General features: G+C 35.5%; 1 protein-coding gene across 2 annotated transcripts in view; it reads left to right on the forward strand.

The window, feature by feature from the left end:
* TLK1 (tousled like kinase 1) overlaps positions 1-12,572 on the forward strand; it is a 153,398-nt gene that overhangs the window by 75,065 nt on the left and 65,761 nt on the right. The window lies entirely within an intron of this gene.

The raw sequence follows: 12,572 nt of genomic DNA on the forward strand, positions 1-12,572 counted from the left end.
TAAAGGCCACATTATGTGTGAGTTCTTATTTTCATATTTTGGAGGAAGTAGAAATTAAGAATACTAGGGAATTAGAACTAAAACTACCTTAGACCTAGCTTTGGGGGGGGCATTATTTTCACTTTTTGAACAAGTCATATTATTTATATAGTTCTTCAATAGTTTTTTAATTTAAAAAAATCTCCTTTTTTGATATTTAAAATTATATATAGACATATATAATTGATTAAATGGGATGTCTCTGATATTAGTGAATTGGCTGGATTAAGAAATGAGGATTTCCAGTTTTCACCTTGTTTTTATATACATCCCCATCTCTACATTTTTATATTTCCTTTTTGCCTTCTAAGTAGTGTTTAGCTGAAATGTTTCCTCAAGGAACAGTTAGTTACCTTAGATTGATTGGAAGTTGTGATTTTATTTGAAAATAGAGATAATACCAGCCTAAAATTTCAGATTTTAGATTGATTTTTTTTAATTCATTTAAGTTTTATATATATATGTATGTATATATGTGTTATAACCTGGACAAATCTTTTCTTTAATGTCTTAGTCTGAGCACCCAATAAGAAAGAAAACTTGCAAAATGAATTTAGTGATGTATAGTTAAGAGTCGCTGAAAGTTAACATTTTTATGCCTATTTCCCCCTAAATGAATTACCTTGTTTTTGACTTTATTCTGTTTAAATCTGTTCAGCTTCTAAAGATTGTTAGATACCTAGTTTACTGCCCTCATCAATTTTAAGAAATATTCTTTGTGTCCTGTAACCTACATTATTTTCTGAAATGTTTTAGCCTGATACATGCCCTTTGTGGTGTTCTGTTTGATTGGTTCCTCTGTCTTCTCCTTTACTTATCTTCATTTTGGCAGTATTTTCTCACTGACTTCTTCTTACTGTATTATTAGGTGAGGTTAGTAAGATTTTGTAACAGCAATAAAGACATTTTCTCAGTAAGGAAATAAATTTGTTTTTTTCTCTCTCTGTTAAGGCTAATAATCAAACTTAGAAATTATAGTTCCTGTGAAATACCTGGAATTAATTTGTAAATTTTCCTTTTATTTAAAAAGAGAAAACTATTTAATTCTGCCACTAAACATTAAAGGACACACTCTTTTTTGTTGTTGTTGGTCGAACCCGAGCCCCCTGCAGTGAAGGGCCGAGGCAGTCCCTAAAGGACGAGCTCTTACAGGAAGTATATTCAGCTAGAGTTATGGAGTGTCTAACTCTAAAATGTGTTATATGACAGAGTTCACAGCAAAGGAAGTAGGTCTATCCTGGTTGAATATATACATCCTTAGTCTTCTGGAAGGAAAAATACTGTAAATCAAATGGCCTGATACTGGCTGACTCTGCCCCTGTTTCCATAAAGGTGGAGGACTATGTGTGTCAGAATCACCTTTTCAAAATAAAAGCACTTAGGCTCCCTTCTTGGAAACTCTGATAATACTCTGTCTAGATAATTTTTGATTTTTTATAAATCAATAAATCTTGAAATATTGATTCTGTAGGCCATTTATTTAGAGAGCAAACAAACAGCTGTTAAATGTTTCCCTTTTTAAAAGTACATTTAGTGTGGGTGGGTGGTTTTTAGAGCAAGAAAGTTCTAAGCTGACTGTTGAAAACAAGATTCGAAGAGGAACATGCCATGTCATTTTAAGAATGAAGATATACTTTAAAGTGGACCCTGGTATAGCACTTAACCATAGTAGATGCTCAGTAAATATTTGTTGAATAAATAAATTTAATAATGTACTTTAGTTGTAGTATAAGGCAGTTTTTGTGTCAGCTACATGTGATTCTTATGTATTCATCAAAGCAAGCTTTCTCAACCTTAACATTATTGGCATCTGGGGCCAGATAATTCTTGGGGTGGGGAGGGAGTTGTCATGTGTAATGTAGGGTGCTTAGCAGCATCTCTACATGATGCATTAGGTATCTGTAGCCCATCCCCCCACCCCTAAGTTGTGGCAACCAAAAATGTCTCCAGATATTGCTGTATATCCTCGGGGGGTAGAGGCAGATCTCCTCTGGTTGGGAACCACCCCATTAATGAAGGAGGGAAAATAAAGTTGTAGCATGTTACCTGTGGAGCTAGATTACAGCTCTATAAGTTTCATATCTCTGGGTATGAAAACAGAAGCCCAGAGAGGTTAATTTGCCCACAGATAGTAAGTTAATAGTCAAAGTTCTAATTTTAAAGTGTCTGTCTTATTTCAAAGTGATGTTCTCAACTATTGTTCTATACTCTTTCTGTATAACTAATGTAGTATCTCACTTATTAGTTAGATAAATGACCCTAGTTAGTCTGTTGAAAAAAGTGGTATTCTTTTTTGGAAATATTTAGATTTAAGATGATTTATAAAATTTGCCAATCCAAGATATGCCTGGACTGGCAGCACTTCACAGATGTTTTTTCTGGTAAATATGCTTTTAGACTTAAGTACATTCAGCACAAGTTGACATTACTGAGCAATTTGGTTTCAGTATCTTATACAGGTGTACCTTAGAGATACTGCAGGTTTAGTTCCATACCACCATAACAAAGCAGTATCGAAATAAAGTGAGTCACATGAATTTTTTGGTTTCACAGTGCATATGAACATTATGTTTACACTATACGGTAGTCTAAGTGTGCAGTAGCATTATATCTGAAAAAACAATGTACCTGATGTAATTTGAAAATATTATATTGCTTACCCCCCTTTCCCTTTAAAAACTGTCATGGCTGAGCAAGAAATCTTCAGAGTTACTCTTGGGACATGAGTCCACCTTCTTCCCAGATTGCCGGCTTTTCTGATTAAAGCACCTTTCCTTTCTACTGAAGAAAAAAAGAAAATTATATTGCTGAAAAAAATGTTAACCATCTTCTGAGCCTTCAGCAAGTTGTTATCTTTTTGCTGGTGGAGGGTCTTGCTTCATTGTTGACGGCTGCTGACTGATCAGGGTGGTGGTTGCTGAAGGTTAGGGAGGCTGTGGCCGTTTTAAAAATAAAACAACAGTGATGTCTGCACATTGACTCTTCCTTTCACCACCAACTTCTCTGTAGCAGCAACGCTGTTTGGTAGCATTTCCCCATGGTAGAACTTCCTTCAAAAGTGGAGTCAGTCCTCTCAGTCCCTGCTGCTGTTTTATAAACTAAGTTTATGTAATATTCTAAATCCTTTGTTGTCATTTCAACAATCTTCACAGCATCTTCACCAGGAGTAGATTCCGTCTCAAGAAACCACTTTCTTTGCTCATCCATAAGAAGCAACTCATCCATTAAAGTTTTATCATGAGAGTGCCCCAATTCAGTCACATCTTCAGGCTCCACTTCTAATTTTAGTTTTCTTGCTATTTCCACCACACCTGCAGTTACTTCCTCCACTAAAGTCTTGAACCCCTCAAAGTCGTCCATGAGGGTTGGAATTGACTTCTTCCGCATTCCTGTTAGTATTGCTATTTTGACCTCTTCCCATGGATCACAGATGTTCTTAATGGCATCTAAAATGGTGAATCCTTTCCGGGTTTTCAGTTTACTTTGCCCAAATCTATCAAAGGAATTATATCAAAGGAATTACTATGGCTATAGCCTTACGAAATGTATTTCTTAAATAATAAAACTTTTAAGTCAGAATTACTCCTTGACCTATGGGCTGTAGAATGGATGTTGTGTTAGCAGGCATGAAAACAGCATTAATCTTGTACATCTCCATCAGAGCTCTTGGGTGACCAGGTGCATTGTCAATGACCAGTAATATTTTGAAAGGAATCTCTTTGTTTTCTGAGCAGTGGACTCAACAGTAGCCTTAAAATATTCAGTAAACTATGTTGTAAACAGATGTGCTGTCATCCAGGTTTTGTTGTCCATTTATAGAGCACAGGCAGAGTAGATTTAACATAATTCTTAAGGGCCCTAGGATTTTCAGAATGGTAAATGAACATTGGCTTCAACTTCAACTCATCAACTGCATAAGCCCCTAGCAAGTGAGTCGACCTATCCTTTGAAGCATTGAAGCCAGGCATTGACTTCTCTAGCTATGAAAGTCCTAGGTGCCATCTTCTTCCAAGAGAAGGTTGTTTTATCTACATTGAAAACCTGTTGTTTAGTGTAGCCATCTTCAATAATTATCTCAGCTAGATCTCCTGGATAACTCATTGCAGCTTCTACATCAGCACTTGCTGCTTCACCTTGTACGTTCATGTTAAGGAGATGGCTTCTTTCCTTAAACCTCATGAACCAACCTCTGCTTCTTCATACTTTTCTTCTCTGCTTCCTCACCTCTCTCAGCCTTCATAGAATTGCTCTGGATTAGTCTTTGGCTTAAGGGGATGTTGTGGCTGGTTTTATCTTCTATCCAGACCACTCAAACTTTCTCCACATCCCCAATAACGGTGTTTCGCTTTCTTATAATTTGTGTGTTCACTGTAGTAGTACTTTTAATTTCCTTCAAGAACTTTTCCTTTGTATTCACAACTTGGCTAACTGTTTGGCCCAAGAGGCCTAGCTTTTGGCCTGTCTCAGCTTTCAGCATGCCTTCCTCACTAGGCTTAATCATTTCTAGCTTTTGATTGAAAGTGAGAGATGTGCAACTCTTCCTTTCACTTGAACACTTAGAGGCCATTGTAGAGTTTTAGTTGGCCTAATTTCAACATTGTGGTATCTCAGGGAATAGGGAGGCACGAGGAGAGGGCGAGAATGGCTGGTCAGTGGAGCAATCAGAACACACACAACATTTATTAAGATCACTGTCATATGGTCACAGTTTGTGGCGCTGCAACACAATTACAGTAGTAACGTCAAAGATCATGGATCACAGATCACCATAATAAATATAATAATGAAGAAGTTTGAAATATTGCAAGAATCACTAAAATGTGATACAGAGAGAGGAAGTAAGCAAATGCTACTGGAAAAATGGTGCCAAAAGACTTGCTAGATCAAGGTTGCCACAGACCTTCAATTTGTAAAAGAATGCAGTATCTATGAAGCACTATAAAATGAGGTATGCTTGTACTATAGTAGAGTTTTAAAAATATTAGGTGTATTTTTATATCAGCAGAACATAGTGAGTATTTTACTAATTTTCTTTAAGATTAATTCTCATTTTCTAAAATAACTGAGTAACCATGACAGTGCACTGGACTTCTCCTATCCTAATGAATTTTCTGTTATATGTCACAATTTTGGTCTGCAGTTCTTAATGGAAGGTTATATATAGAATAACTTACTAATTTTAGGGATTCTCTAGAGTGGAATGTGCAGGAAATACATGCTATATTATTATATATTAGATTGGCTATATTGCTAATCCTGATGATATATCAGCATTAGTTTTGGAGCTTTTAAAAAATATGGATTCCTTTGGTCTCCCTCCAGAGATGTTTAAATTTGGAATGGGGATGCCAGCATGAGCTTTAAATAACAGCTTTGTGATTATGAAGTATAGTCAACATTGAGAATCAGTGCTAATAGCTAAATGATAGAACAATTTCCTTTAAAAAATAAAATCAACCCCTTTTTTTCTGGTTATAATGCAGTATTGCTATAGAGAAGACTGTAACAATGAAATCCCACTTTTTTTAAAAAAAAAAAAACCACGTCAGGTAAACATCTTAAAGGATTTTGGGGCATTCTCATACAGTTTTTTTTTTAAAAATAATACTTACTGATTAATAAATATTTGTTGAGTATGGTGTACTGCTATAAAGTGAATGGTGTTTTTTTTTTTAAATTTATTTATTTTATTTATTTTATTTTTGGCTGCGTTGGGTCTTTGTTGCTGCGCGCGGGCTTTTCTCTTGTTGCGGTGAGCAGGGGCTACTCTTCCTTGTGGTGTGCGGGCTTCTCACTGCGGTGGCTTCTCTTGTTGCGGAACACGGGCTCTAGGCACGCGGGCTTCAGTAGTTGCAGCACGCGGGCTCTAGAGCACAGGCTCAGTAGTTGTGGCGCACGGGCTTAGTTGCTCCGTGGCATGTGGGATCTTCCCGGACCAGGGCTCCAACCCGTGTCCCCTGTAGTGGCAGGCGGATTCTTAACCACTGCGCCACCAGGGAAGCCCCTCATACAGTTTTAGTGTGAGTAAAGATTTAATATCACCTTTGATAGTACAATTTGGAAATATCTTTAAATTTTTAAATGTGCATATCCTCTGGCACAGCATTTACACTTAAAAGTGTCTATTCCAAAGACATAATTGTATAAGGATCTAGGGATTCACGTTCAGCCAGTGTCTATAGGGATACTATACAGGATATGTTACTTCATCATGAGTGTCACAATGGGAGAAAAGCTGTGAAATCACGTTCTCAATTTTACTATTACAGGTACTCTTCAAAATGCCAACATTTCCAGACTAAGTTGTCTTGAAAATTTGCTTCCCCCCACCCTCCACAGCATTTGCTCTCTATGGCTGTTTTATTCTGATTGTATGATTTGAAAACTGCTTGTCAGATCATATGAACAGAGGAGGAAGTCCAGCTTTATTCTAATTTTATGGTTTATACTATTTAACAGATAAAGCCTTAAGTCAAAGGGAAAGCCAGAGAAGGGAAAATGCCAAGAAATAATTATGCTTTGTAAACGATAAGAAAATGGCAAACAAAACTGCGCTTTATCAATATCAAAGATTTAGTATGCTCCTTTTAAACATATGTGAATGTAAATTAAAATGGGTCCAGGTAATAGGAACCTAAGAAGTACAACTGTGAGGATGGCAAGTAAGGTAGTTTTTAAAAATTGAAAATAAGATTAAGTATTATATTTCTTTTAGTTACTGATGTGGTTATGGATGCTGTATGTTTGTGGAGGGAGTAAAAATCCTTCAGGCTTTTAAAAATGTTGTGAGCTGGCACACTTTTAGTTACCGGTAAGGCAGCGTGCATTTTAGTTGAGGGTTACCTAATTTCATCTCTTTGGCTCTCTACCATCTTTGATATTACGTATTATTAAATGATAAAGGCAATACAGGAGAAAATAGGCTACACTAAAAATTGCTGATATGTTGATTGGGTTTACTTTGAACAGCAAGGAAATGCTCTTATTTGGTGATAGGATCCCAAAATGTTGCGTGCATGAACTTTTTATGCTTTTTATATTGAAATCAGCCAAATAATAGATCTTTTAGGTGTCAAAGATTCAAGCAAACATTTACAGATAATAGTTGGTATTAAAGTTTGACTCTTGGGCAGAGAAAGACTGAATTTCAGATCATGCCAGCTCAAAATCATCCTGGAATTAGGATATACATATTTTATGATACGTTTTATCTAAATGTAAATTGGATACAAAGCAGCAAGGAAGTTTTCACTACAGAATTTTCAGTTTTCTTACAGTGCATTATTCTAACCTAATTTTTATAGCAAAATGTTGGAAGAAGTAGTATCTTGTATCTTTGATATTCTTGACTAGAACATCTATTTTACATTGATTATTTTAATAAGGCTCCAGATTTCCCTTTTTAGTTCAGTGTTGTTTTGTTATGTGCCATTAAAATAACAAAGATTTCTCCCACATTTTAAATTTTGCCTAGAAATGTGAATAAAACATGGTTATTACCAGCTGCGGGCAAAAAGGTTTATGTGCCATTTGTTCAAAGTATAGTGACCTTGAATTTGAGACCTGAGTAACTATATGAATCATTGAAATAGCCAATGAGTTGTGTTTTTCAAACCAGTCTTTAGCTAAATGAATCAATCAGAAAAAAATTCATTCTGACAAGTTTGAGGATTGAATATTTTGTTACAGATATTATTTAATATTAGAGTAACTTTTCTTTCTACTTTAAAGTATTTTCTCCTTTAACAGAAAGAAATTAAATATATCGGTGTCTGTTAACTGTAGTAATTTTGTTACAGGTGATGCTATCTCACTTTTCTTTTTGTTCTGTTCAGTTGGAGCTGATGGACTCTACCTAAGGTAGAGGTGAAGAATAAATTTTAATATCCACTCCTCTTTTGTTGATGTTATAATATCTTTTCACATACTGTTACAACTTTCTATAATGCATTTATGCCAGTAATTTAAAATATCTCTCTAGTTGGAGGCTTGTAGAGGTGGTTATCTGTTTTCCTGGAACAATCCATATTGCTTTCTCTCCCTCATTCTGTGACAGCATTAAGGTTCTTATTTCCTTATATTTGGTCTTATTTGCATTGATGAAAGGCAGATTTATTTTTATTGTAAGATAAACCAACAGGCCACATGATTAGATATGAAAACCTTGTTTAATAATCACGGACTTAAATTCCAAATGAAATTGGAACATTAAGTATATCACTATCACCTCTTGAGTCCTTTAGATTTGTCTTTGTTTTTTGAACTTCCTTCCAACTCTGGAAAATGCTATATAAATTCACAGTAATAGCTTGGAACATTTAAATATCAGAGTAATCATTCAGGTTTTGGTATGATTACAAACTAGCATTTATAAAGCTGAATTGATTTAAAGAATACCAATTTCTTCTTCCATCATTTTCTCCTAACCACTGTTCCACTGTATGTCGGAATTCTTTAACTTTTTATAATACTGTAGGCTTTCCATCTTTACTTTAAAGCCAAGTCATATTATTTTGCCTTCCATAATAATCCTTCCCTATTGTGGTCAATTATAGTGCAGTAATTGAGAAAAAATAGAGGAAAGAATGACAGCATTAGTGAGAGCAGTAACAAGCTTGAAAATGTTGTATATAAAATGCTCAATATGTCCAAGTTTTACACTTTACAGAAATACAGTAGTGGCCTGGTTGATCTCCCTTAGATTTTCTAGGAAATCGATTGGTCAGGATCAGTGGTTTTTCAAACATTTTTGAAGCCATCGAGCTCTTTCTTTGAAGAAATCTGATATAGAATCTCAATATTAAAATAAGACATGCTGTGTTCCCAGGGATAGGGTAGAGGTGGGACAGGATGTGTCTCTGGTGGCTAGAGCCTTAGCTCAGCCACCTGCTCCTTCCTTCCCTTTAGTAACTTTGGAGACACAACCTTCTGTCCTCTAAGGTGTCTCTGGAGTACAATTTGAAAGTCGCAGATAGTATTCTGAACTTTTTCTTCTCAGTGATGAGCCATTTTAGAGGTTAAATATTTGATGAGTTTCTGCCTACCCTAAATCCTCTAGCTTTTAAATCCCCAAATAAGTCCATACACAAAGGATGTCTTAGGAGAATTGGCAGCATTAGGCTTCATTGAGAGTTTTTGTTTTGTTTAATATAGGTGTTGCTCAGATTATTTAAATTCAAAACCAAAAAAACTGTTTAAAGTACATTTGTCTTAGGGTTAGTGATGTAATACTTAGGGCCTAGACTATAAGTTCTGTGGCTTACGGTTGAGATCAGAGTTGAAATATTGCTTATTTTGCAAACCCTACAAGTTATTTGTAAACTATTAGGGCAGAAGCCGCTAATTATTTAACAAGTGACACGTGATTGAAGTTTTGAAACATAAAAGTGCGTGGATTATTTGGAGTAATAGAAGGATAGCCATTCAGATAAGAATAGCTTACTGATATAGACTATACACTGTTCTAGATGCTATACTACTTATGTTTCTGGTATGTTTCTCATTTAATCCCCACAATCCTTTTATATTTATAGGCCATATTATCACCTTTAAAATTGATGAGAAAATTGAGTCTTGGGTTAAGTAACATACTGAAAGTTATAGTAAATAGTGGACCCAGAGTTGGATTCTTAGTCTGTGTTTTTTCAGAGACTCATGGTACTTTCTTCTGAGGAAATTATGGTCCATTGGGGCTGACAGAACAGCCCTAAAATAATCTGTGAGATGAGAATGAAGTCAAAGGTCAGCATGAGGTAGTCATACTAGGATGTGGGTGAAAAAAGATTCAAGTTCATAGGAAGGCAAAATGGTGTGTTTATAATGCCTACATTTACTTTATAGGCAAATTAGGTATATCTAGGTTTCCCTTTCTCATCTATTGCTTTGTTCAACTTTTCAGTTTTTTATTAGCTATTTCCAACTTCTTACTCACATTAGTGTTAGATTACAGTCTTAAAATTAATTTTAGTCCTGTCATCCTTTTTTTCCTTCATCCTCCTTTTTCTCTTCATCTTCCTTCCTCAAATTCTTCTCTGGTTTAAAAGAGGGAAGCCTGTTGCCTTTTTTTCTTCACTGTAATCATTATGCATTTGGGGGGTTTGTTAGTTTGTTCTAAACAAAATGACATTTCCCCCAAAAGACTCTCACTTCCCCATTCCAGAAAATTTTAAATTTAGGGAAATTTTGCCTTGGAGAAAAAGTTTTTACTAAGTTACCGTATATGTCTTAAAAAAATGAAAATAAAAAAGACCTTAAATATCTTGAAGTCTATATCCAGTATTTAATGAACATTATCCCAAATAAGTTTGAGAATTGCCACATATACTGTATCTTTGCATCCCATCCCCCTTTTGGAGATAGCCAGTGAATGCTAGTATTTTAATGGTTCTTAGAAGCTTTGTGGTAAATAAATCTAACTTTATTCACCCCCAGTTGAACCACCCTACTATACCTTCCATTTTAAAATGTAGCCTCTCAATCTATCCCTGATCCAGTGTTCTTGGAATATACTTTAGAAAATAGTATGGAACCATTTACAACATTATATATTCTTTAGTTTTCTAGATAGAAAATGTTGTTTCCAATATAGCTTTCAGAAATTTATTATTCTGTTTGGTTTTTTGTTTTGCTTATTCAAAGAAGCTAGTCAGGATTTAAGATGGAAATCCAAAAGGATTGTGCCATGCTTAAAAATTATTATAACATTAAAACTGTTCTGAAAAACCATATTTCCTTGACCTTAAATTATATTTTTTTACATAGATTAATTTGGGAAGGATATGAATAAATTATTATTTGGGAGTTCTCGTTTGTTTTGTTTTTAATTTTTTTTAAAAATGTTATTTATTTTTGGCTGCGTTGGGTCTTTGTTGCTGTGCATGGATGGGCTTTCTCTAGTTGCAGCAAGTGGGGGCTACTCTTCATTGCGGTGCCCGGGCTTCTCATTTCGGTGGTCTTCTCTTGTTGTGGAGCACAGGCTCTAGGTGCACGGGCTTGGTAGTTGGCAGCATGCGGGCTCTAGGGCACGCGGGCTTCAGTAGTTGTGGCTTGTGAGCTCTTGAGCACAGGCTCAGTAGTTGTGGTGTACGGGCTTAGTTGCTCCACAGCATGTGGGATCTTCCCGGACCAGGGATCGAACCCGTGTCCCCTGCATTGGCAGGCGGATTCCTAACCAGTGCGCCACCAGGGAGGTCCCCTCCTTTGTTTTAAGATAGATTATAGGGTTCTTTATAAAACTGTTAACTTAGAATTTTTAATTTGGTGATATTTTTATTCCAAGGAGAATAACAGATTGGTTACCACTTAAGTCTGAGTTTGGTAATTTTGAGTATGAAACTAAACTAATGAACTATTTACCTTAAATTGCTGGTATGTCAGTCTGTCTCCTGAGTATAGTTAGAGTGGATTTCTTTAAGATCTCTGGTTTATGATGTGAAAACATATAGGCAGTTTATTGGACATAATGAATTTTATTTATGAACTTAATGAAAATTTGAAGTATTTTTGTATGGTTGATTCATTCAGTTACTTCTTGATGTAGGATATATAATCATGACACATAGAAGGGGGAAAAAGCATTTAGGCCTTGGAAATATACAGAATTGAATTTGATTTGAATCCTGGTTACCTTGAGTAAGTTATTTAATATTTGTTATTTATCATGCTAGGTATGGAGGTGGGAGGAGGAGGTGGGGAGAACGTATAACTTCTGTCTTTAAAGAATTCAGAGATTAGTAACATTCACTTAAACCTCTCTGAATCTGTTATCTTGTTGGCAGAATGTCAGTGAGAGAACTTAAAATTCCCCAGATAATACTTTGGGGAACCATAGATGCTCAGTATGAGTTAGGTTGTATATTGTCATTCATACTATTTAATCACAGAACTACTTACGAGAGACATCAAAATACGGATTAAGTCCCTTCCTTGTTGGAAGACTATGTTGCCTTTAGAGATTTATTTTAAGCTGCCTTGATGTTTCATTCATTCAGATATCCTTTGTTCTGTCACCAGACATACTTGCCAAGCTTCTAGAATTTGAGGGCCCTGTGCCATTGCCTTGTGCACATTTGGTTTTAATTTTTCACTAAGCACAGCATTCTGTCAGACTGCACAAAAATTACTTGTTGTTTTAGCCTGATGGAAATACTTCCTATCAGTTAAAAGAACAAACCTGTAATTTAAGAACAAGCCATCACGTAGGACAGGGCTCTGCAAACTATTTTTTTGTAAAGGGCCAGGTATTTAGGCTTTATGGGCCATGCAGTTTCTGTTACAGCTACTCAACTCTGCTGCTGTAGTGTGAAAGGAACTACAGACAGTACATAAATGAATGAGTGTGACTGTGTTCCAATAGAACCAAATTTATGGACACTGAAATTTGAATTTCTTATAATTTTCATATCATGAAATATTCTTGTTTGGTTTTTATATTTTTCAAACATTTAAAAATGTAAAATTTATGCTTAGATTATGGGCCCTACAAAAACAGGTGGCCAGCCAGATTTGGCCATCTGGCTATAGTTTGCAGACAC

Source organism: Eschrichtius robustus, chromosome 5, assembly GCF_028021215.1.
Source record: "Eschrichtius robustus isolate mEscRob2 chromosome 5, mEscRob2.pri, whole genome shotgun sequence".
NCBI lineage: Eukaryota > Metazoa > Chordata > Mammalia > Artiodactyla > Eschrichtiidae > Eschrichtius > Eschrichtius robustus.